At 37.4% G+C, this 27,154-nt stretch overlaps 1 protein-coding gene across 8 annotated transcripts in view; it reads right to left on the bottom strand.

Annotated features, from left to right (window-relative positions):
* Window positions 1-16,691: 16,691 nt before the first annotated feature.
* The window catches only part of LOC143850736 (putative disease resistance protein RGA3), a 57,501-nt gene continuing 47,038 nt past the window's right edge, over window positions 16,692-27,154 (bottom strand). For 3 of the 8 annotated variants that reach the window (XR_013236039.1, XR_013236038.1, XR_013236040.1), the window contains 3 exons: window positions 18,667-18,764; window positions 17,795-17,923; window positions 16,692-17,288 (listed from right to left, as the gene is read on the bottom strand). The gene's annotated coding sequence lies outside the window, so the exon portion shown is untranslated. Of the gene's footprint in view, window positions 17,289-17,479; window positions 17,924-18,666; window positions 18,765-19,610; window positions 20,004-27,154 lie in introns of those variants that run through there. The other 5 variants (XR_013236041.1, XR_013236042.1, XR_013236043.1 and 2 more) reach the window with 5 other exon arrangements.

The following is a 27,154-nucleotide window of genomic DNA, read 5'->3' as shown; positions in this document are numbered from 1 at the left end:
TGAGAATATTCATACTCTTGATCGTAGGTAATTAAGGTGACTAAGAAAAGGAAAAAAATTCTTCATCAAGGTACGTAATTTCGTACCACTTTAGTGATATGATTAGCCATTAAATGATATGCCTCTTTTATTTCGATTCTCTAATCTTTTCGAATATATGAAACCTTTGATAGTCTTAGACTTTGATTTGGGTCTTGCATGCTTACCTCTCATTAATTACAACCCATTGAATTTTGTACTCATTGATAACCTATGATTTTGTATTGAATATGTGACTCTCTCCGACGCAAGAATCTTTTAATCATTGTATACCCAATTATTTTGGAAAATCTTGTGGAACCAAAGTAAACCATAATCTTTGGAACTTTGTACGTACCTTTAGACTTTTTGTATATGTGAATACCTTTTGTGGAGGTTTAGGTTATATGTGAAGTATAAGGGCCCGCACCAATGGGGATTGTTCGTTGGCTTTTGGGTCCGGCTAGTGGGTGCTATTTGCTGACCCTGTCGACAGGCATATGAACTTAGAAACTAGTTTCGAATCACGGGCAGTCGGGTAAAATAACTTGCTTTTTGGGATAAGCCGATGACCTTTGGGTGGTTTTGAACCTTTTCGATTGCTTTCAGTAAGCTTTGAGACTTTGTAGTTGTTAGATCAAGCAAAGGTTGCTTGAAGCATTACACCCTAGGTATCTAGTTTGGAATACCTAGTTTGTTGCCTCCAGCCCCTATATATAGAGATACACTAGGGTTATTGACTGGTTAATGGACTCTAGCCCATGTAGGCCCACTACACCGGTCCATTATCTTATTGGGCTTATATTAGAACATAATAGGGTTATATTATATACCCAACAATCTCCTCCTATGTTCTACATATAGCACAATCCAATAAATAGATAATGTGATGTCCAAACAAAATATTGAATCATCCATATCACCATATCAAAGAAGATCTGTAATCCAACTGAAAACAAGAATACTTCTAAGAATAACCAAGAGTTTTAGAAATAATCTAAACTCAAACAAAGCAGTTTCACATGTAAGTGAACTTTTTTTTAATTGAAAAGAAAATAATAGTCCCCACTGCTCTATAAGGATTCACTCATCAAGTAAGTCATCCTCATCAAAATCCAGATTAAAGCAAGCTCCTCTATTTTCGACAATTCATGTAAATTACCAAATATGAATTTCATGAAAATGAATCCAATAATTTGTGTAAAATACAAAAGTATCTAGTTCTACCAGAAGAACTTAGTACAATTTCATAATGGCTGAAAAATAAATATCAATAAACATCATTGCCAAGTTTCAATACAAGAACAAGACCAAAATAGTTTCTTTTGCAAAGAACCATTCACCATTGTTAAGTTTCATTACAAGAACAAGACCTAAATAGTTTCTTTTGCAAAGAACCATTCCATGTTTCCATTTGGAATGTTATATCCATCATATCCAAATTGAGTTAAGTTGTAACATCAAGTTTGGAAGGAAACAACCTTTCCTAAGAAGACATGTCATCAAATGTGGAATGACATAAAGAGAACTGTAAACATCATTGAAACATATCACGTGCTTATCTTGGCCAGGAGAGGGAGATTCAAAAAATTCAAAATAACATTGATGTAGGTTAAGACATGTCTACACAGTCTTTAACCCCATCTCCCTCACAGTTTTGAATATTCGATCTTTGTTCAGTCCCTTCGTAAGAGCATCGGCCATATTATCATTCGATCTCACATCAACCAAAGTGATAATATCTTGTTCTATAATATAATTCAGCGTGGCATGTTTCAACCTGACATGTCTTCTCTTACCATTAAAGAGTGAGTTCTTTACAATCGTAATTGTAGCTTGATTATCACAGAACAAACTTAAAGAGATAATCTTTAAATGGGTAAATGGAATGTCCAGGATTAGATCTCTTATCCACTCTACTTCATCTCCTCCAGAAGCTAGAGCATAAAGTTCTGATTCCATAGATGACAGAGCAATACAAGTTTGTCTCTTTGACTTCCATGCAACAACTGCTCCACCCAGTGTAAATACATAACCACTGGTAGATTTACTATCTCCTAATTCTGAGCCCCAAGATGCATCGGAATATCCTTCCAGGATAGGAGGATGGCAATTATAACATAGAGCATATCCTTGAGTACCCTTAAGGTATCTCATCAGCTTCATAAGGGCATCCCAGTGCTCATGGCCAGGATTACTAGTGAAACGACTCAGTATGTCAACTGTAAAGGCTATGTCTGGTCAGTGCAAGTCATCACATACATGAGACTACCAATCAGTTTAGAATAATCCAACTGATTCACACTAGCTCATTCATTAGGTCTCAGCTTTTTGGTATAATCAAATGGTGTCTCAATCGGTTTACACTCACTGTATCCTCATGTAGAAAGTAGTTTCTCAATATAATGGACTTGGCTAAGAGTGATCCCTTGCCTTTCAAAACTTACTCTCATTCCAAGAATGATGTTTACCACACAAAGATCTTTCATGTCGAATTCTTTAGCCAACATTAATTTCACGTCACTCACTACAGAGAGATCGGAACCAAGAATCAACATGTCATCTACTTACAAGCAAATAATTACGACCTTATTCGACACAGAACGGAAGTAGAGGCATTTATCTAAGTAACTAGTCTGAAAACCAAAGCTCTTTACTACCTTGTCAAATTTTTGATGCCACATTTTAGGTGTTTGTTTAAGACCATACAAAGATTTGTTTAACTTACAGACTTTGTGCTCAAAAGCTTCCATGACAAATCCTTCAGGTTGGTTCATGTAGATTTCCTCTGTGAGGTCTCCATTCAGGAAAGCAGTCTTTACATCATTTGATGCATAACATATTGCTCAAAAGATGCCAAAGCAAGAAGAATTCTTATCGTGGACAAATGACAGACCGATGAGTAGACATCAAAAATAGTCTACCCCATTGACTTAAGTATAGCCCTTAGCTATTAAACGTGCTTTATACTGAGCTATTGTTCCGTCAGGATTAAGTTTCTTCTTCAAAATCCATTTACAGCCTACAGTCTTAGCCCCTTTTCGTAAATCGACTAGCTGTCAGGTTTATTTTGTAACAGAGAGCTCATTCATCATCAATGGCTTCTGCCCATAACAAATAGTCCTTAGATCTCATCACTTCCTTATAAGATATGGATCATTCTTTAAATGGTAGGTCACAAAGTCCTCACCAAAATTCTTGAGTACTCTATCTCTTGTAGAAACTCTTAAAAGTTCTGATTCAGAAGTCAGCGGGTGTCAGAAATATTTTGTTCAGACTCTACATGCGATTCTGTAACCATCTATGTATCGCCTGGTATGGTCAAACCATGGTCTCTAAGAAATTTATTCTCAAAGAATACTGATCAGCAGCACTATCTTCTGCACCACTTAGAAATACACAAGTGTTGGTTCTAGGTCCTACCTTAGGTCTCCTAGGGTCTTGTATCCTCACATAATCAATACACCCCCAAGTCTTAAGAGTGTCATATCTACAATGATGTTTATGCCATAACTCATAAGGAGTAGAGGTCAACTTAGAGTGTGGTACTCTATTCAGGATGTGATTTGCAGTTAAAGATGCTTCTCCCCAATAGCTAGTAGGCATGCCAGCTGTCAATAACATAGAGTTTAACATTTCAGTTAACGTCATGTTCTTATGTTCAGCTATGCCATTAGATTGAGGCGAGTAAGGAGTAGTAGTTTCAAGGATTATGCCCTGAGAGACACTTAATTCCTTAAACTGTGTCAGAGTGTATTCTCCTCCTCTATCACTTCTAAATTGCTTAATTTTTAAGTTCAATTGATTTTCAACACAATTCTTAAAAATTTTAAATTTATCGAAAGCTTCATCTTTCGATTTTAGGAGATAAATATGACAATATCTAGATAAATCGTCTATAAAAGTGATTAAATACTTCCGACCACCTTTAGTAGTGAAACTTTTAAAGTCACAGAGGTCATAATGTATTAACCCAAGAAGTACTGTGCTTCTAGAAACCGAACGAAAATGTTTTCTAGTGATCTTGATTTGTGCATACACTTCACATCTATCAAATCTAATCAATGTATCGAAAGGTATATTATAAGTTTTAGCAAGTTGTACCACCTTCCTATAGTTCACATGTCCCAATCTAGTGTGACAACTTAGGATCAATTAAAGTGGAACTAACCCAACTAATTGTATCAGTTGCTAAACTCAATCTGTACATACCATCGATCAAGAATGCGAAGCCAAAATAAAAAGAGTTAACAGTTAAATTTACACTACCACCCAAAAAAGAAGAACACATGCCAGCATTTTCTAAAAGACTAATAAAAATTAAATTCTTTTGAATAGCAGGAACTATTTTAACATTTTTTAATGTTAGTATTTTACCTGAAGAAATGATCAAGTTTGCAGTTCCAGTGTGAGTCACCTCCGCCTTTGCCTCACTAGCCACTGTAATGGTCCCTTTCACTCCAACAGCATCTGTAAGTAGTTTCTTCGAGTTGCAAATATGGCAGGTGGCTCCTGTATCTAACCACCAGTCTGAAGAGGTACTTTTCTTACCGTTGCCCAACATAGTAACTGAAATCCAAGTGTGGCAACCCAAGAAGAGGGGTGAATTGGCAATTTAAAAATCTTTGACTAAATTAGGTGGATTATTAAAATTAATTTACTAATTAAGCAATTATTGATCTAACCCTTGTTCAAATATTCAAGATGATGAAAGCTAGGGATTAGATGTTTACTTTAAGCATGCATTCATTAACCCTTGTTTGATTAATACATAAACATAAGTTAGGCTAGAGATTACCAATTACTACATGTGCAAGAGAAGAAGGAGAAGAGAAGCAACCAGAAGAAACACACGATTTATAGTGGTTTGGTCTATCACAAGACCTACTCCACTCTTCCAAGTTTCACCTCCTTGAAAACTCCACTAAAGTTGAGATTCTTCAATAGGCGAATCTCCAAGCCGTACACCCAACTCCTCCAATCTCCAAAGGGGACCAATCCTTTCTGCATGAAGCCTTGTCGAGGGGACACACCCTCTTACAATGATTCACCTTTGTTAACGGGCCGAATCGGAGACCCTCAAGTGCAATGAAGAAATAAAAAAAAATAACTCTCTTTGCCTCTTGATAGGCTGATTACTAACAATAAAGCTCTCAAACTCTCCAAAGAAAAGATACAAATGTAAGCTAATGAAGATCCTCTTGATAAAATATGCACATGCAAGTTCAAAGAGGTTTTAACCTTTGATAGAAAAGTCTAAGCTCAAGAAGATGGGATTTTATCTTGCCAAAGGTAGTTTAGATAGGTTTTGATAATGTATATATAGCCCATTTGAAAATATGACTGTTTGGGGTAAAACTGTAATAAACTTGGCTGAAAAATTCAACCTGCAAAAGCCCCAAAGGCTCTTTTGCCAGACCGGCGCGGTCGATCGAGCCACGGCGGTCGCCCGCCCCTATTGGGTACACATTTTTTATTTTCAAATTTCTTACCACCGCGGTCGACCGGCCCATGGCAGTCACCCGGCGAGGGCTACCTGTTTCTTAAAAAAACTTAAGCACAAAACCTTTCTGCGGTCGACCGGCTGTTGGTGGTCGCCCGCCCAGACCAAGCTAGAATGGTTTTGTTTCGACAGAACCATTTGCACGGTCGTCCGGCTCACCCTGGTCGACGGCCCGCCTTTGGAACGCAAGTGCTGGATTTCCAGCCTTGCTTTCGCGGTCGCCCGGGACACCCCGGTCGACCGGCCCTGTATAAAATGTGATTTTACTTTATAAAAAATCAGGGACATTGGGCCATGGTCTTTGGGCTTTAGTCCTAGGTTTTCAAACCCATTTTTTTTTTGTGTGTGTTTAGTTTCCAAAGATATAAAAAGTTAAGTATGAAAACTATTGGAAAACCTATTGAAAGTGCATTTAATCATAAATCAAGAGGACTCCAAAATACATTATAAAAGTATATACTATGAGTCTTCTTGGAATGTCTTCGATCCTTTGCACTTTCTTGGACTCCTTCACTTGTGAGTGAATATCTTGGACTTGACTTGGCTCTTGTGATTCTCTTCAATCTTCAAGACATGTTGAGAGGTACATGAGGTGTCACCATGTTGGTTCATCTCCAAGCTTCTTCTTGACACTTTGCTAGGTAGCTTGTGGGATCTTTATATTGAGCTTCTTGACTTGAACATCCTCCAAAGGTCAATGTCTTTACTTTTAGTGCAAGCTCTTTGATCATGGTGTATGTGGATCTGCAAGCCATGTGTTGAGATGAGTTGTGTAATGGCGATATGTCATATCAAATTCCTGTATAAAGCACAACATCTCAAGGCAACACATTAGTCCATAAATTCTAATCAATTTGGGTTTACTAGCATCAAAACAAGAAGGTAAGGTGAATGATTGAATCCTTGGGCTTACAGTAACAAAACCTTTAGGCTCAGCATTGCCCACCATCATATGAGCTTCCTTCTGTGGTGTGTCGGATTTAACCTTCTTAGGTTGCCTACAATCGATAGCAAAATGACTCCATTTCCCACAGTTGTGGCACTTGCCCTTCTTTTTCTGAAAGATAGTCTTTTTGGCTTCCAACTTGGAATGTTCACTTTTAGGTGACTTGGATTTCTGAGAAAATTTCTTGGGATTTGTTACCACGTTAGCAGCAGACTGTTGCTGTCTAACCATCTCCAAGTGATTCCTGACTCGATTCTCATCTTCAATTCGAATGAATCGTTTGAGATCATCCAGTCCCACTTGCACATTTTTTCGATACATCTCGGTTTTGAAAGAGTGACAGGTAGATGGTAACTTGTATATTATGGCACCCACAAGAAACGAATCACAGACATCAATTTTTTCATTGTTCAACTTAGATCGTAAATTCTCAAGATCAGTCACTGGAGGAGTGATTTCCTTGTCCTCTTGAAACTTGAAATCCATGAATTTGTCCACAAGATGGGTCTTGGACAATTCCTCCTCTTTCTTGAATTGAGCATCTAAGTTGTCCCATATTCTTTAGCAGTGTTATATTTACTTTAGGTTTCTGCAAGACAGTCTGAAAGACAATTCAACAGGTAGTCTTTGCAGAAATCCTCATCTTTAAGCCATTGAGATTCATCAACTTCTTCATCCGTCTCAGCAAAGGTACTCAAAACGGTGTAAAAATGATTCATATATTTTAGACCGAATTGAGTCTTTCGCTTCCATGAATTAAATTCAGATCCACCAAAGGATTGAAGTTTGACCATCTCAAACGTGATTGCAGTCTTCTCCAATCAAAATTTTAGATAAACTTAAAAAACTGGAAAGAGGGCACCTGGATGGGAAATGCAAAACCAAAGCCAAGAACCAAAGGCAAGAATCAAAACCAAGTACCAAAGCTAAGTTGAGCTCCAAGAACCAAACCCACGGAAGAAGAACCCAAGCGATTTTGAAAACACAAGCTGGATCCAAGAGGGCTTCGGCAAGAATGACAACCCACTGTCGTGAAATCGCCACAAAATCAAGAGGTCTACTACCGGTAGAAACCCCCAATCGTGTGAAACCCAACTTTCAGAACCTAAGATTTGGCAAAACCTTAAGTTGCGGAGAACTAAACTTTCAGAAACCCAAAAATTGGTCAGTAAAACCCACTTTTGATGAAGTTCTGGCCTCCACCACAAATAGGAGCTACCAAAGTATGCCCAAAAAGGGTTTTGTCTTGGTCTGTTTTTGTCTTCCTCTATCTCTGCCACTGCCGTCATAAAACCTTCGAGTTCTCAATTGAGAATTGGTCATCGATGATGGCAATAGATGTGGCCGTGACTTTTAATATGGCGAATTTGGGGCAAAACGAACCAGATGGGTTCGAGGTGGAGGAAACCCACGCCCAAAACAATGGGCTTGAACAAGGGTTTCGAGATCACGGTTGCAGGCTTCGAAAAACCCAAATCAAGTTGTTGATGGTTTGCAGAAACCTCCACTGCCGTGATAACCCAAATCAATTCGACCAAATTGTTGATGGTTTGCAGAGAAAAATCCGGTGGTTTGCCAAAGCCATCGATCTCTTTTTATTGGGGAGAAATGAACCCACAAAGGTCTCTCTAGATTCCAGCAACATCTTCAATCAGATGAAATATGGAACGAGTGAACTATAAAGAGAAATTTCTGATGAGTGAAATTCAAAGAAAGACAGACGCTTGTGATGAATCTATTAAAATTAGGGTTTTTAATGCTTCAAGATTGTTAGATCAAGCAAAGGTTGCTTGAAGCATTACACCCTAGGTATCTAGTTTGGAATACCTAGTTTGTTGCCTCCAGCCCCTATATATAGAGATACGCTAGGGTTATTGACTGGTTAATGGACTCAAGCCCATGTAGGCCCACTACACCTGTCCGAGATATTTTTTTTGGCGTCAGATATTTTTGACATTAGATACCTTTTCTTTAAGACTCTTTTAAACTCTCTCTCTCTCTCTCTCTCACGTCTCCGACTAGAAAAGTTCTACAATTTTACCCTTAAACCCTTAGCTGCTCTATCGAACCATGCTATATGCAAGGGTAAGATGGTCTTTCCGTAGTTATCTATTAGAGATTTTTTAGCTGACTTTTGGGTCACTTCTTTCGGTAAACATCTCTCTCTCATGCAAGGGTAAGATCGGCATCCCCATTTCTATATTCTCTAACGAAGTTGTTTCTAATACGTCTCCTCTTTAACCCATCAGAAAAAAAATAAAACGTCTCCTCTTTCTAATCTACTCCGTTGAGAAGGATTCATCTAATATGTGTCCAGTAGTCCTCTCTCTCGGTCTATGTCTCCTCTCTCTCTCTCTCTCTCTCTCTCTCTCTCTCTCTCTCTCTCTCAAGCAGAGGAGAAAAGGAGCGATTGCATCTCAAGCACCGATTTTGCCGACCTTAGCAGCATTGGTACAAATCTCACTCTAACTGAAATCTCCTACTCTTTTGGGCTTCCCCAGTTTTTTTTTTTGGGTTTTCATGAGATTTCATGAGGGTTTTACAGTTTCGTGGAGATTTTTCTTTGGGTTTTTTTGTGTCAGCTATTTCCTTTATATTTCCCTCATGTTTTTCATTATATTTCATTAGGGTTTTCCAATTTTCTAGAGATTTGGTTTTGGTTCTTAGGGCTTTAGCTATTTCCTTTCTCAGGTTTTGGTTTCGGTTCTTTAAGGAAGATCTAATCTTTATTCTGTTTTCAAGGATTGATTTCTAATCATTTTATTTCGATTGGATGTGGGTTTTGTGCAGTATTATTTTTAGGGTTTTTGTTTGATTTCGTGAACCACAATTTTTTCAATCTTCCAACCCTTTTGTCTCTACCAGGTATGCAGTTCTCTTCTTCTTCTTCCTCTGCTTTTTCCTTTCCAGAAATTGATTTCACAGATTACTTTTTTCTTAATTCTTTGGTGTTTCAGAATTTTCTCTAAACTAGGTATAATGTTCTAGGGATTTAGGGCTTCTGTTTGATCCTTTTTTACACTACATGCAGAAGAATTTTAGTGAGATCTTCCAAGCCTTTTCTCTTTACAAGGTATGTATTGGTTTTTTTTTCTCTTAACTAGATTCCATATTTTCTTTCATTGGTATTGAAATCCCAGGGTAGATGACAACCCAAGAGGGTAGGGGGGGTGAATTGGGTTTTAAAAACTTTGCCAAAAATATTGCGGAAATGAAAAACGAAATGGCAAATTAAAACTTTAAACACAAATGAAAATAAACCACAAATGTACAATCACAAAATAAAGAAAGTGAGAGAAATAGAGAGAGTGCACCCGAGATTTATAGTAGTTCGGTCACTCAAGGACCTACTCCACTCCACCAAGACCTCTTGGTGATTTCACTACGAATTCCCTTAATGGCGGGGAATCAACCCAATTACAAAGGTTAGACTCCGCCTCACAAGACTCGCCACGAACTGGAGAAAGCTCCGCATCTCCAACACTCGATCTTGAGATGGCTACGCGTCTCTTCTCACTCGCCAAAATACAATGTTCTTCAAAGAAAGGAAACTAAAAATCCCTTTACAAGGGTTATAAAGGATGGATGAAGATGTACAAATATAAGCCTAATCCACTTCCTTGCTTAGATATGAGAGAGGCATTAAAACACTTTGGTTTGATCGTTTAGAATGTTCAAAATAATGTTCAAAGATAGTTTAGAAATGTTTAGATAGTGTATATATAGCTCATTTGAAAATATGACCGTTTGGGGATAAAATTGTAAAAAACGGAGTTGAAAAAGTAACAAGAAAAAGCTCCAACGGCTCTTTTGGCGGCGGTCGATCGGGCCACAGCGGTCGCCCTCCCTTTATCGGGTGCCTTTTTTATTTTCATAATCTCTGTCGTCGCGGTCGACCGACCCAATGGCGGTCGTCGAGAGAGGACTACCTGTTCACTCAAAAATAAATTCGGCTCAAAACCTTTATGTGGTAGACCGACCCTTGGCGATTGTCCGCCCACACCATGCTGGATTTGTTTCTGTCGAAACAGAAACCTATCCGCGGTCATCCGGGACTACCCCAGTCGACCGACCCGATAAATTTCGAGATGCCTGGAATTCCAGGTTCCATCTCGCGGTCACCCGGCATAGCCCGATCGACCGGCCCTGTATGAAATTCTTATTTTACTTTAAAAACTTTAGGGACTTTTGGGCCATGGTCTTTGAGATTTATTCCTACATTTTCAAATACATTTTAACCTATGTTTAGTGCCTTTGACATCTCTAAAAACACAAGGAGAGGAGTACAAACTCTATTGAATTTAAAAAGCACTGCAATCTTCTCTTGATCTTCAAGGCTTCAAGTCCTCCATGCATCTTGGATCATTCTAGGTTTGGCACTCCAAATGCATTCCAATTTAGCTTCAATGCCTTTATCCAAGCTTCCTTGATTGCACACTAATGAGATCTACAACTTCGACAATCAAAAGCACATTAGTGATATAAAATCACTTGTGTATGGAATCATCAAAACAAGAAGGTAATGCCAAGGTTGGAACTATTGGGCTTACAGGTATTATCCGTGTTTTTTATTTTGATGTTATATTTGTAGGTACCTCAACAGATCTTTGAGGGTTTTTTTAATCTTTCCTCATTTCTAAAACGTCAATACAAAACCTACTTGGGGTTCTGATTTAGGGTTTTCCCTTTCATTTGATGTTCTTTCCAGGTTTCATTTGGGGTTCTAATTTAAGAGTATTTCTCTTGCATTTAATTTTACTATGATACTTTATAAACTATTTTGTGTTGCATGTTTTTCAGAAAATCAATTTCTGATGGCGCACCAATTGTCCTTGGATTGTTTCCATCAGTCATTTCCAATGTTAGTGTCTGTACTTTATTCACCAGGTGAAGGATCCAAAATCACATTTCGTTTTATGGGCCTTTTGATTTCATTTTATGGGCATTTTGTTTTAAGCATAATCTTTGCTTCACGATCAAACACACTATAATCAAATTTTACGTGTCACGGGCCTATGACAACTCATCTTTTTACATCATTCTTTTAATTTTGAAACAATTTCTGCATGCATAGCATTTATTTAAATTTGAAACAATTCCTGTATTTAAATCAATCCTATAATTCCGAAATGACTTGGTGTTTCAATCACCCTGAGTCACCTAATCATTTTCTTCCCAAATAAACATTTGTCATTCAAAAGAACTTTTGAATATTGTAATTTTGAGTCGAAAATCCTTCGAATCTTGATTTTAACCCTTCTTTTGATGCGGATTATCCGATTTTAACCCTTCTTCGATAATGGCCCAATGGATCTCCTTTTTTATTTTGATCGGCTTTCGATGGTTATTTTCCAGGCAAATCTCATCAATTCTGCTTCAACACTAGGTGAAATTCATGAATTTTATTGCATGTTGCCAACTGGGCTCCTTGGACTCTAAAATTAGCAGAGAAGTAAGTGTAATTTATATGGGGTTTGAAAATTCTCCATACTCCTATCTACTCTTTCTAAAGTATGTACTTAAAATTTTGTTACACAATTTTATTTTAAGCTTTTAGCCTAGGGTACACACTTACATTGCTTTCATTCTTAGTTGTCGTAAACTTCAAAATTGATTATTGGACTCAAAATCAAACATAAATTCGAGTCAAATAATCAGTTTTATTCTTCGTAATATTTGCTATTGTTTTTTCTTTTTGTTTCTTTTTTTTGTTCTTTGACGCTTATAATGATTTTATGATGACATAGAGTTGCTTTTGGTGGTCTGCAGTTGGTTTGGAATTTCTTGGATATGAAGATAGCGATCTGCGTAAGCTTCTTCTTCTTCTTTAATCTTTATGTATTCTTCTTCATTGTTTTCTCCATCTTTTTCAATATCCTTATTTATTTATTCCATGTGCTCATAGTAGGAGAAGCTGCCAGCAATGGTCACATTTGGATGCGCCTCTGTGTGACTGGTATTTTGAACCTGACTTTGACTCTACTTATAAGAGAGCAATGGGCCTCTTATTATAGAAGACCACAGGTTCAACTCATTCGAACTGTTAAATTCTTGGTCCTTGATACTTTTAGGTTGACTGGATCTTCTACACATGAGGAATCTCTTAACCTTTGTAACTATTTGTTTGGTACCTTCTTGCTTAAGAAATTTATGATAGTTGTGCCATCCTTGAATTTCCAAGATATAATTTCAGAGCTTTGTATTACATTTTCTTTATTGGAAGCCTGTGACAACCGTGTTCTTTCAAGCACGCATTGTGTCATTTTATCTATCTGTACTAAGTTTATATTGAATTCAACCAATTTCGTAAAATATTGTGAGTGCCAGAAAGATTGATGGAGTCAAATGTATACACAATCATGAGTCCAATTATTATTTTGGAATTCACAATTGGCTGTCATAATCATAATCGAACAGGGCCTTAGCCCTTATGCAATGAACTGCCGGCTCTATGCCATCATTTTCTTAAAAGTGACTTCCATTCCACCCCCTACTATTGACCTCTTTTCTAGAAATAGTTTTATTTTCATGAAAAGACAAATAAAGGTTAGTGGAAATATCGGTGATGTGATGAAAATTTCATCTCCCTACACATGCATCTTTGTGGTTTTTATATGTTTTCTTTTGATTTCCTGTGATATGTACAAATCTACATCCATGCTTTTACTTTCATCGTGCCTTCATCCGGACACTTGACCTATGAATATTCCATCCCCTACTTCTCATTATGATTCCTTTTTAAGGGTTTTATTTCTATACATTGAATACACATTTTTTCCTTTACATTCTCTAAAAAAACTGCACACAAGATAGTGAAAATTACAATAGACATTGCAAATGTTGTAATGTTTTGTTCTTTGATACCAAGATACCAATGGGGCTTCTTTTTTTTGCTTTGTTATGTTTATATTTTTTTTCTTTCCATTTTTGTATTGACTTTGTTCTTAGGACTTAGATATTTTTTTATCACCCTGATGCACGTGGTTTTTTTTACTAGTATGGTTTATGGCAGGCCAAGAGCAAAAGAGAAAAAAAAAATTAAAGAATTAATAATTCTTCTTTCAATATTCTTTGATCTCTGACAATTTTCCAAATCAATTCTATAAAGTGTATGGCCGGCCAAGGAGCATAGTAAAAGAAAAGGGACAAAGGGGCATAGTATAGTTCATGGATGTTGAAATACGGGTCTTTTCTTTTGCCACAAGAGATAGGCTCCTGAGGATTGAAATCTATGGCCGGCCAAGGAGCATAGTATAGTTCATGGATGTTGAAATACTGGTCTTTTCTTTTGCCACAAGAGATAGGCTCCTGAGGATTGAAATCTAAAGTGTAACCATAACATGTTTTTAGGGGTGTAAACGAGCCGAGCTTGGCCAGGCTCGGCTCGGCTCGGCCAGGCTCGCGAGCCTTATTGAGCTCGGGTTATATTAAGTTCACACCCCTCATCTTCCCTGGACAGCCCTATCTACTGTAATTTGACTATTCTTTTACACTACGGGTGGTGGTCCAAGTAACAAATGGGGTTCCAAAAAAGAAGTGACATATTTTGCCTCCCCCTTCCACTCCCTGGACAACCCTTTTAGTGTATATATTAATATATAATATATATATATACATATATTAAATTCTTAACGAGCCTTAACGAGCCGAGCGTGGCCTAGCTCGGGCTCGGCTCGGCTCGTTAAGGATTCGAGCCGAGCTCGAGCAAGCTTCCGAGCCCGAGCCAAAATTGACACCCTTAAATGTTTTTGTAATCAAGGCCGTTGATTTGGTTGGCCATTATTAGATGGTCCACCCAACAAACATCCAATCCACACAATTAGGGCCTTAAAAAAAATCAACGGTTTAACTTCTCTTGGAAGAATAATTATGACGATGACTGTGAGGCTATTTTTTGACAACCACATTTTGAGCCCACCTTGATCAGATTTTCTTAGCCCTCTAACCTAATTGGGTTCAAGTAGGGTTGTGGAAGAGGAATCAAACCGTTGATTCATAGTTGTAGGAATGTAGTCATAGTTTTTGTACCAGTCGACCAACTCCAATATTCCAGACATGCAAGTAGCAGTGGGATCACAAAGAGATCCAAAGTGAGGCCTATCAAATTGACGGCTCAGATCAATTCTAGTTAGGCCCCTTGATGCCTGTCAAATGGACGGCTCACGGAGAAGGGTGCACCACATTGTAATCTAATGACTTCGCGCCCTACCAATGCAATTGTTTTGCACATATAAATATAGAAAACTGTTATGCAGAAAGTGGCTTTTATGATCAATGGTAAAAGACAAATCAGAGTTTAACCCACTTGATCTTGCCTAAGCTAGCCTTAATGGGTCAAGGGCCTAAGATCCTCTGATCAAGCTGTTCTCAACGGAATTTGGCTATACTTATGGTTCCTGGTTAGGAAGTGGGATCTAATTGTGTCTATTAGGAGTGATAAATCGACTCCCAAATATGATAAATTGACTCCCCATGTGTCTTTCTCTCTCCTCTGGGTTAGAGAGAGAAAGAGGAGAGAGATAGACACATGGAAGTCGATTTATCACTGCCCTAAAACAAACGAGATAATAATATTCCTAAAATCTCTCTTTTAAACAATATAATAAAGGTGGTAGTGTCTGTCGAGAAATTATATGATGCCCTTGATTACGTATCCAACAAAAAGTCAAAAAAGGAGGGCTTGTTGGATCGAAATTAGAGAGTGCGGGGGTGGGGGGGGGGGGGGGGGGGGGGGTAGCTCCAAACATGGCATGATCAGAAGGTACAGAATAAAATCTTGTGGTCAAGCGATAATCACATGGAAAACTATCAAACGGTTCAAACTGTAAGCCCAATTGTTCCTATAGGTTCAATCATTCACCTTTTCCTTCGTGTTTTGATGCTAGCAAACCCGAATTGTTTTGATGCGAGGAAACCCAAATCGATTTTGGCTCTACAACAAGAAAAGAAAGTTTGATTGTAGAAAATAGTGCTTCTCAGATGCTGCTTGATCTCTGTTACAATTTTCCAAATCAATTCTCTACAGTTTATGGCGGGCCAAAGAGCATAAGACGAAAAAAAAGAGAGACAAAAAATCAATAATTCTTCTTCGGATGTTCTTTGATCTCTAGCATCCAATTTTCGAAATCAATTTTATATTGTATATGGCCAGCCAAGGAGTATCAAGACAAAAAAATATATAAAGAATCAACAATTCTTCTTTGGATATTCATTGATCTCTCTTTCAATTTTTCAAATCAATTCTATACAATTTATGGCCGGCTAAGGACAAGACACAAAAATTGTATAAAGAATCAATCATTCTTCTTCGAACGGTCTTTAATCTCTCTTCCAATTTTTCAAAGCAATTCTATTATGGCCGGCCAAGGAGGACAAAATAAAATAACAGAAAAGAAAAGAAAAGGAGACAAAGAATCAATAATTCTTCGTTGAATGTTCTTTAATCTCTCTCTTCCAATTTTCCAAATCAATTCTATAGAGTTTATGGGTGGGCCAAGGAGCATAGGAGAAAAAAAAAGTTCTTCTCTCTCTCTCTCTCTCTCTCTCTCTCTCTCTCTCTCTCTCTCTCTCTCTCTCTCTCTCTCTCTCTCTCTCTTAAATTAATTAAAATAAATCTTGTCAAGGGGTTATTACAATTCCCAACAAGATCTTACAAAGCAATTAAAAAGAAACAGACAAGCTGCGTTTGTGCAATTATCAAAGAATGGTTGTGCTGATATCATTTCCTAATTAAAATATGGTTTTTTACGGTTTCGGAAGAAAAAAGCATTAATACAACCGAGATAATAAATGTTACTATAATCTTCCTATTAAACAATATCATAAATGTTGTAATTTTTTAGACACCAATTTTCATTTTTTAATTATAGAAATAAGACATTATTGGTTGAAATTTTTTATTTGTATTTAAAAAGTCAAAAAAGGGAGGCTTTTGTTGGATCGAAATTAGAGAAAGGGGGGGGGGGGTGGTGGTTCTCTCCCTCCGCCCATGTTCTTTGATGGTCGGGCATCATATAAAATCTCATGTCTTAGATACCAATTTTCATTTCTTCAATTATAGAATTTATGAAAAAAATACCATCTAAGCTAATTTTTTGAAATTACCAGTAAGGTTCTATTTTTGACTTATTGACCTGTCAGATCATAGTACAAAATTAGCTTCTAGCATGTCTTTGATTCTCCGCAAAAATTATATATACAAGAATACACAGCATACATTACGCTTTCAGAATGAATGATCTTCAAAATGAATGATACGGAAACAACTACAACATATAGTAGAAAAAATGCATGCGTTGCACATTTATACGACCACAAGAAACACAAGTAATATTAAAAACATCAATGGCCATATTTACAAAAGAGACGCATTGGGTAGATTATATATTTTGTTTTATGTAATGCAAGAGTCAAGAAATAGGCTCATTCAATTCATCTCCCTTGTATATCACATCAAAGTATACATTGAAACTAAGCTATGTCCAAGTATCCCATATTGATGATGATACATTGACTTGCCAGCTAAAAAGGTAAGCTATGTGCTGGTCAGCTAAGTCCAATAATCGCATCAGTCATTGCAGAAGAGACTAAAACTTGACCTTGCTGACCATATGCACACCTATAAATGAATATTGCAAACTAATACATGAATTAACTTTCATTTAATGATCCATGGAGGAGCTATTATCTGAATATTCCATCGCATAGTCGCCTTGACAAGAGACAACATCCATGATTCTGATCTCTTTGAAATTTGAGGCTCAAAGAATCCCTCGCGGTCACTATTTTCCCTTTGGTATGCCTTTAAAGAGGATGTGGTCCCTACATAAGTTGTCTCCATTAGAGTATGAGTGACGTTTTTTTTTTTTTTCTGAAACCAATTATCGCAAGAAGACCATGTCTACATTTTACATGTCAACTCAGACAAGCGAGAGACGAAGTAAACAATACTTGTACAAGCCTAACAAAACAAGCAAGACAGACCATGCATATCCAGAGTGTACACAAGGACCTATAAAAGAGGATAAGGCTGATAAATTGGTTCAAATGTGGCCATCATTCTTCTCACTATCAAATATTATCATGCTTGAAACAAAGCAATCGTGGAATTAAATCTTAGAGAGTGTGATATCACCTATTAAGTGCTAGTTCATCATTGACACAATTAGACACCATGGTGTCCAGATGGACAAAAAAAATAATGTTTACGAGTTTGAGCACTTGAACTTTAATTAAATGAAGAAATTGGAATTTGATAAGAATCTTGAACTGCCAATTGGAGGGTGCTGGAATTTGATAAGAATCTTGAACTGCCAATTGGAGAGTACCTTGGCACAGCTAGTGCATGGAGCGTCATGCTATATCCACGTTAAATCACTCCCATGACCCATGTCGATATGATAAGGCCTCGGGGGATTCCCAACAACAATGGAGACACAATACAGTCTGTATAGCGTCTAAGACAATAACAATTCAGTTAGAAATGGGAAATGACAGCAAGCATGTTACAAAGGCTTTCAAAAAGTGTAATTGCAAGCACAAAATCATCTAGAGTGCAGTAGAATAACTACATATAACTAAATAATATTAGAAGACACTATATCATAAACTATAAATGGAGGAATGTGAAGTACCAGAGTGAATAGATTCAGTTATAGAAACAGATGTCTGTCAGATGAGCTCTTAGCTTAAACAATATATCCGAGCATTATAATAGTAACATAATTCATATCACCTTCTAGTATGAGGATTACTCAAGAAATAAATATGTAATGAAACAAGGAAACCTTTTATTTTTTTCTCAAAAGGCTGACATTTCGGTGCCACTTTTACTAACCACAAACCTAAACCTCATGAACTTGACATATTCTGGTAGAAAGAACTATGAGGGTCAAGAAAAATGAAAGAGAAGAATAATTGTGAAAACATTATTCGGCTCACACGGATCATTCATATGCCACAAACCAGCGGGCGATATGGCATTGCAAATGTTCTAAACAACATTAAGAGGCATTGTGAACTATATCAAACAGAGATGCAGAATTGATGTCCTTAACAATGTAAAAAATACCAGTTAACTGAAAATTAATAAGAGCTATATGCTACGGCTGTATAGTTCTCATTATTGGCTAATAGCATGAAGAATGTCAAATAAACCATGATAAAACTTGATGCAGTTCCAAAGGCTTTCACGTTTTACCTGTTGAGAAAGAATACGGAGGGCCTGAACCCTCTTGAAACCATCTGCCAGACTCTTGCTAGGAAATAGGTCTTCCAAAGAACAAAATCATTGAAAACCTGCAAAAGGACACATACATATAATAAGATAAAAAGATTTAAGTTGTAAATAAAACCTCATCAGTGACCAAAAGGATAAGTGGATCAAAATTAAATACCTCGTCTGAAACGGAAAGTTAATTTCAGAAAACTCAAATTTCAAAATCAAGTTTGAAGTTATTATGAGCAAAATATCTAAAAGATGGATAAAGTTTTTAGACTCATAAAGTTCCCAGGGAAGTCATGCATTAAAAATGCTAATCATCTGCCTAACAATCTAACAAATGAGGGACTAACCTCAAGTTGAAGTTCATCATTACTAGGGAAAACAGAATTATAAGGGTATCACCTGTATGTTTTATGACAGTCTACTTAGATGGTTAGGATCATCCATGTATGGTCTGTCCTGCTAGCTAGAATCTGAATCAACCGAATGTAGCACTCATCATGTTACGTTGGTCGTGCCTTACCTTGTATACTTGATCTCATGTGCCCATCAAGTTCCAAATTGGAGTATTAGTCGGACCTACCATATGTCCACATAGTCCAGCAAGAGGGACCCACCATGGTCAGATAGGTGCTTAAAAGATCAAAAGCCTTAGACAGGTCTTATTTCCCAGCTTTGATAGCTTATTAAGATCAAGAAAGAAAGAATTTTAGCTACATTAGTAGCTACCGCTCCTAATTAATTTTGATCATTTAGTTATCACTCTAAAGTGATCCACATACAGGGATATGTATTGTCACCTAGACAAAAAGGAATTTATCATATATGTGAATTAGCTCCCCCTACACACCCCAATTAGCTCCCTGCTATGGAGTACATACATGCTCTATGTTATCTAAAGTTCCATGTGACCAACTTACTATTGCTCATCATTAGCTGCAAGCCGGCATACTGAGAAAGACAGTTAATTCCATCTTTTAGATGAGTGTTATGCACAATCATTTACATACACATCAACCAAACTCGGAACCAGAATAACAATTCTGAAGTCATAAGAATCAAAGATTATCTTTCCTGATCGGATGCATAGGCCACACATGAAAAGAGAGAGGAATACCATAACAGATTTTAGCAGTATATAGTGGGGCTAATCCCTAAGTAAGACATGGGTGTTCCATGAAAAGGGAAGCAAAACTAAGATACAATTCTAACATTTTAATGCAAAACTCCATTGTTATGATACAATTGTCGAAATGAGATCACAGAGTGAATAAAACCTGTCATATTCAAAATGGTCCGTATCAATGGCAAGAAATGCATGTGGATAATGACTATGTTTTTTGGTCACCAAAGGATATCTCCTCAGCTCAAAGTTAGTTACCATTGAAAACAACAAAAAATGACAAAAAGAGTAGCAAGAACAGAGTTCAATGGGTTTTACAAAAAGCCACTTTGTATTTGCCATCAAGTGCTGACCATAGCAATGAAAATAGAAATTTCAGAAAGAAAGACAAAGCATGAAAGAAAATCATAAGCATTGATTACAGCAATACAAACAAAAGAGAAAGTACAGAAATAATCAATGACACACCTGAAACCATAAAACTTTAAAGATGAGGAAAATAAAATCCAAGTAAAAACCCTAGGGTTCTAAGTCCAAAATCCTTCTTATGTAACCCCAAGTCGCTTTCTTACGGGGAGAGTTTTTGATAATCTGATCTGATTTCCATACTAACATCTCTTGCAGCCAAAGTCAATCTCGGTGTATAACAAGGGTTCGGATTTTCAACCCCAAATTTGTGTTTTTCTGCCTAAATTCCTTCCAACCTCTCATCTATCTACCTTTTCTTCTTTAGAAAAACCATAAGAAAAGAAAAGGCAGAAACTAGGACTGAATAACAGTCCTAGCATCCAAATTAAAATATAAAATCGATTCAACAAACCATTAGCAAATGAGCATGTGGGTTCTGGGCACCAAAAGAATATTAAAAAAGGTCAATAAAAAGAACAAAAACGCCATTATCATTCACCTGGGCCTTAAATTTAGGGCCTACACATCAGTAGTAGAGCGGCAAAAGAAACCCTAGAAACCCATTTTGCTGTTCAGGAAACAAAATCGCAACGAAAAGGAAACAAATACGTAATTAATCTACACTATTCAGGACGCAAAGACATGATTAATTCCAAAATCACAACGAAAAGGAGAAAGTAACAAACAGAAATCTATGAAATGGTTCCCGAGCAAAGCCTCTTGCGGCAAAAGAAACCCTACCTACGGAAATTTTTTAAGAAGGCAAAACTCGGTATTTCCCTACGAAAAACTACTGATTCCTGTAGGGAAAGGAGTACCGTAGGCATATCGCTCAGGATTTCCCTACGAATTGCATAGTAATCCTTAGGTAGACACTATATCCCTACAGATAAAACTAACACCTGTAGGGATATGAAGTATTTTCGTACTGATATAAAATGGGTAGGGAAAAGGTGAATTTTTCCCTACTGACATAACTAAAGTCGGTAGGGAAAGCCCAGATTTGTTGTAGTGATTCTACTTCCTTTTGCACCAAAACTGAATGGGGCCTGTAGCCTCTGCCAGTCACAGTCATTCCATACATCGTCTAAGACGAGTAGAAATCTCTTGCAACTCAATACTTCCTTGAGGCTAACTTGAAGTGGATCGATTTCGTTAAGACAACAACGTTTCTTTGTCATTGATTCAAAAATTGCTTTTGTTATTCTACAAATATCAAAATCTTCAGACACAAACCCATCATCGAACTTGAAAATGATCTTCCACCCTTTTATCATTGTAAATAAGCTGGGAAAGAGTCGTCTTTCCAAGGGCCCCAATTCCGACTATCGGAATAACACATATATCCTTTGACGATGATGATGCAGATTCGTTCGAAACCAACATCAATTTCATTAACTCCTCTTTATCGCTACCCCGACCAAAAACATTTGATTCGTCTATTAAGGAACTAATCTGTGATTGCCTTTTTATTCCACGCTACCTCCCCTCATCTCCTTGTTTGAGATGGGGGGAGGCATAACTTGCAACATTCTTTGAACCTTCTCGTATACCTCTTCTTCCATGACTCCAAAAGGATGAGAAGCAGCAAATCCTTCCATAATATAACTTTGCATCCAAAGAAGGAATACATGTTACCAAGCCATCAGATTGTATCTCGAGGAATCCAACCAAAGTGGAAAGATAGAAAAAATTGAACAGAAATCCTTCAAAATGAAATTGAGCAGCTAAAAGTATATGCCTTGAAGATTCAGTATTTCCAGCTATGGATCCTACAATTCCTTATAAAGCTCCCTGACAACCCCTTCATCCATCTTTACCCTGGCTAATAGCCTAGATTGGGCCCGGGGACTGATCTTCCCGTTGGCTTTGCTACAACAGTACTCATAGTGTAAGGTCAGCGGGTGGCATAGCTAAATTCCTCATTGAGATGACTGGACAAACTCTCGACCAAATTGGTCCAGCGCAACGATTAATAGCATCGTTGGAACTAATTTCATTGAAGTAGTTAGGACTCTAATTGAGTGAGCCGTGGATCATAAATGATGAGCGTAGCTTAATTTACCTAATCTCACAAATCAAGAATTTGGATAGAGTTAAGAGAAATGCCTAACTTATAAGAGGAGGTAGAGACCAAGTATTGTCATTTCAAATCATAAATCAAGCAATTTTCAGGGTACAACAAAATATTGTCATTTCTCTTATATTATTCTCTAATAGTCCACTTCAAATAGTAAATCAAGCAATTTTCATGGTAAAACAACCCAATAGGGTCCTCTTCAAGTCCAAACTTATGCTCTAACAGAACACACCAGCTGAGAGGTGGCTAAAGCAGCAATGCTTAAGCTATTGGGTACTGAAAGTACTATCATTAGGAGACAGACATTTAATAAGTTATGCAAACATTTACTTTGCAACTCTCCGGATTGTTGATTACATGTTTGGCATCTAGATTTCTTTAGTTTAGATTTTCTACTTGTCAGTAGGAGGTATGGGCCAATATGTAGAGGTTTTTATTAGCAAATTTATAACCTTTTGAACTTCCAATGCAACCTAATAATATAAGTAATCATGGACAGAATTTAATATGTTGCTCTGCTCTCATATACAAGAATACGGGATTGTCAATATATTTCAGTGTTACATTGCAGGCTACATAATCAGATTGTGTCACTACTTACGCTGTTATTTAGTGGTAGGTTAACAATAATATGAATGTCAGTAAATTATTTTTGTATTTGCTAAAATTTGCAGTGTCTCACTATTATGCGTTTTTTTAATATATTCATACAGATTCTGTGTTAGTACAATAATGTTTCCTTGAATATAAAGCCAATATCGAAGAATTATTAGAAGTTACAAAGTGAATGCCAGCTCCAAGCACTCATAGTGTCACACACCCATATGCCCGAGTATTGGAACAATTGGGATTCATATTGACTGATAGGGTTGTGAAGAGTGGTCCCAACACCTTCGCCAGTTGCTCCGGACCGTGTCTTTGTTTGAGGCTTGGATAACATGGAGTTATCAGCCCCCAAGTTTCCAAAACTGAAAATGAAAAATAATTTATTGAGAATCTGAATTTATTGTCCTATTTTACTACAAGTAAAATAAGTTTTATCCAATATTTTAGAATGTCTTGCAACCATTTTATTAAGTAGGGTGACTAGCCATGTCAACTCAACTCAAGGTCATGACTAAAACCTGGTAATCTTTTTTAATACAACCAGATGCCTAGGCTACATTATTATTTTAAAGATAAAAATATATCATTTGAAAATAAAACCCTGTGGTACAGCAAAATGGAACGAGATGTCTCAACAAAGAAGATACCAAGCAGGTGACTAAAAAGTACTAACAACTCTATAACCCAACCACTATGGCTAAGAAAAACTAAATCTCAAAGAACCTGCTACAGGAAAATAGTGCCTGAAACAAAACAGCAGCACAAAATGGATGAAACTTTCGCTGCTTGGATAGATGTAGCAGGATGCGGACAGGAACAACAACCCCTCTGATGTGTACCACCACGAACTACTGCAAGGGGAGGGTGTTCTCAATGCTCCGCGAAGAGCGCTCCACGCTCTCTCCTTTGGTTCCTATTTGCAGTATCTTTAACAGATGTCGAAATGTAGTTGAAGAATGTTGGACATAGATGGAATTCTGACAGCCATTTTGCTAATCTCCAAGGTCCATAGGACATTCTTCTACTACATCAATTGGCGTGCTCGGGTTGGAATCATATTGCAGTGAAGATCGAATAGTTTTTTTATTTTTAATGGCAACGAAGATCGAATGTCGAATTGTTAGAAGGCTTAAATTTCAAATTTCACAGATTGCAGTCCCACTTGGATTTTGTGACTCATATTTACCAAGATTTCTATGCACGTCCTTTAGCCATGGAGACTCCACCGATTAGACAAAAGTCGGGAGTTCGTGCTAGAACAATCATTGCTGATACCTTTTTTGGAAAGCATAAAATTTTAGCAATGGGCTAGAGCCGCTATTGTTATACAAAGCCGGTTCCGATTGATGTTAGTCTGTGAACACTACCTGAGAATCAAAAGGGCAACAATTGTTATCCAGCACACCTTGAATGGGAGAACCGTTCAGCATACTCAGTGCCATATATTAATTTTGAAGTGATTTTAGGTATCTTTTAAGTACATTAAGTTATAGGAGAGGAACTGTGAGGAACCACAGTCTTTTCCCACTAATATCACTTAGTTTCTTTGAGTTATGAGTGTTTTAAATAGGCCCCACACATGTATTATGGGAATTTTAAGTAGGAGGATAGTTTTTAAGTCATTAGAGGGTCATTTAGTCCAAAAGTGTTGGGTTTTTATTTTAGGGTTTTAGAAATTTCTAGTTTTTCTTCTCTTCTTATATACTATAAGCCTCATGACACTATTCTTTAATAATGAATGATGACTGAACAAAGATTTTGAAAGCTTCTTCTCTTGTCTGGATATGATATCTACTCTTTGCCAAGGTTTGATGCTTTGATCTTCCCTAAGGAGTGACGCCTAGGAGCGCCTAGGTGCGATGCCTTGGGTTTTTATTACTAAGATTCCAACCTTGCTATCTATCTCTATCATGTTTCTTTTTTTCCATAAACCACTTTCCCGGGAACCCAAAACCTCCATTAATCTCACACAAAACCTCCCTTGCTTTATTTTTTCACCTACCTTCTATACAATAACCCTAAAATACTCACTATTAAAAACTTCCCTCCCTTAGAAATATCATTCAAAACCATTCATACCCTGCACCGTTTGTATTGTCCCAAAACTAATTTTACACCTTCCCGGCATACGTCTGCAATCCCACCTGGATCGCATGAATCGTATTTACCAAGATTTCTGTGCACATGCTCTGGCGTTGGAGACTCCACAAGTTAGACACAGTCACGAGTTCGTGCTAGAACAATCATTGTCGATACCTTCTTTGAAGAGCACAAATTTTGAGCAATGAACCAGAGCCACTATTGTTATACAAAGCTGGTTCTGACATATGTTAGTCCGTGAACACTAGAGAATCAAAAGGGCAGCAATTGTTACCGTATTGTTATCGTCTTGAATGGGAGAACCGTTCGGCATACTCAGTAAGAAGAGTTTACACAGCAACTACAACAAGAAAGATAAATCCAAGATGATACCTCTATCGATGTTGATATGCATTTGTCGGAGTCACCAATCTTACCATTTGAACCTCTTGCAAAGGTTTACTATTTATTTGAAAACGCATGAGCAAAAGTCTACAGGCCTAATGAAGCAGAAAACCTGAGTTTCTTTCTGCCTAGGCTGACACATTATACGGAATACTTCGAAAGCACACCTGGTGATCACAGTCCTTCAAACCAACGACATTGACTGCCCAAAGCATCTTGTGCGTTGGAAATACTTATTCCATTGGAAGGGCCGATCGTTTGCAGATTATGCGAGGATCAAAGCCGGAAAAATTCTCACATCATGCCAATCATTATATTCGACGGGGTTGAATCATTTCGAGCAGGGGAGTATGACGGCAACCACCTTAGGGCCCATATTTTAATTTTTAAGTGATTTTTGGGTGTTTTAAGTTCATTAAGTCATAGGAGGGTACCACAGTCTTTTCCTACTAATATCACTTGGTTTCTTTGAGTCACAAGTATTTTAAACATGCCCCATATATGTATTACGGGAATTGTAAGTGGGGAGAGATATTCTAAGTCATTAGAGCGTCTTTTAATCCAAAAGTGTTGGGTTTTGATTTTCGAGTTTTAGATATCTCAAGTTTTTTTTCCTATACTTATATACTATAAGCCTCATAACACTTTTCTTTGATAATGAATGATGATTGAACAAAGATTTTGAAAGCTTCTTCTCTTGTGTGGATATGATATCTACTCATTGCCAAGGTGTGATGCCTTGATCTTCTCTAAGGAGTGATGCCTAGGAGCCCCTAGGTGCGATATGCGTTGGGTTTTGGTTACAAAGATTCCAACCTGCTATCTATCTCTTTTATGTTTCTATTTTCCCATAAACTAGCTTCCCGGGAACCCTCCATTAATCTCACACAAAACCTTTTTTGCATTATTTTCCACCTATCTTCTATACAAAAACCCTAAAATGCCCAATATAAAAAATTTCCCTACCTTCGAAACATCATTCAAATCCATTCGTAACCTACGCCCTCGTTGTTTGTCCCAAAACTAATTTTACACCCTCCTGGCATACGTCTACAGCTTCCCAGTATACGCCTGCGCTGCGCTACTCGAGACCTACCATAAATCTAGTAGAAAGATTTTTCCAATTTAAATCCTACATCAGATTTCTTATCAAAGCAAATGTTAGTCCTTCCTCCGATCATCCTTCATCATAATGTCTTCAAGATCTTGTCAAATTTTCCTTTGTTGATTTGATTCAATAAATAACAGAAAAGATAATAATGAAGAACACTAGAACACCCTCTATTTAAAAAAAAAAACACTAGAACACCCTAAGGCAAGCTACTCAACTCAACTCAACTCAATAAAGCCTTTGTCCCAAACTAGTTGGCGTCGGCTAAATGAATCCTTTAGAAAAACTTCATGAAGAAGGCGAAAGGAATCTACTCGGCTCTAATCCTGGCTCTAGTCGGGTTCTTCTACGTGGATCATTTTCTTCCATTCTATCATATCCAAGGTCATGTTCTCTGTTATGTTCCTAGATATCAAGTCTTTCCTCACTGTTTCTACCCAAGTTGTTTTCGGTCTGCCCCTACCTCTTTCTACTCCATCAATTTGGCACGAGTCGCCTCTTCTCACCGGAGCATCCAAAGGCCTACATTGGATATGTCCAAACCATCCTAAGCGTTACTCTCTCATCTTCTCCTCAATTGGTGCCACCCTCACCTTTTTACGGATGTCTTCATTTTTAATTCTATCTAACCTTATGTGACTGCACATCCATC

This window comes from Tasmannia lanceolata, unplaced genomic scaffold, assembly GCF_043159265.1.
Source record: "Tasmannia lanceolata isolate RefF3 unplaced genomic scaffold, GAP_Taslan_0.1 ptg000018l, whole genome shotgun sequence".
Classification (NCBI taxonomy): domain Eukaryota; kingdom Viridiplantae; phylum Streptophyta; class Magnoliopsida; order Canellales; family Winteraceae; genus Tasmannia; species Tasmannia lanceolata.
This window is presented reverse-complemented; position numbering and strand designations above follow the sequence as displayed.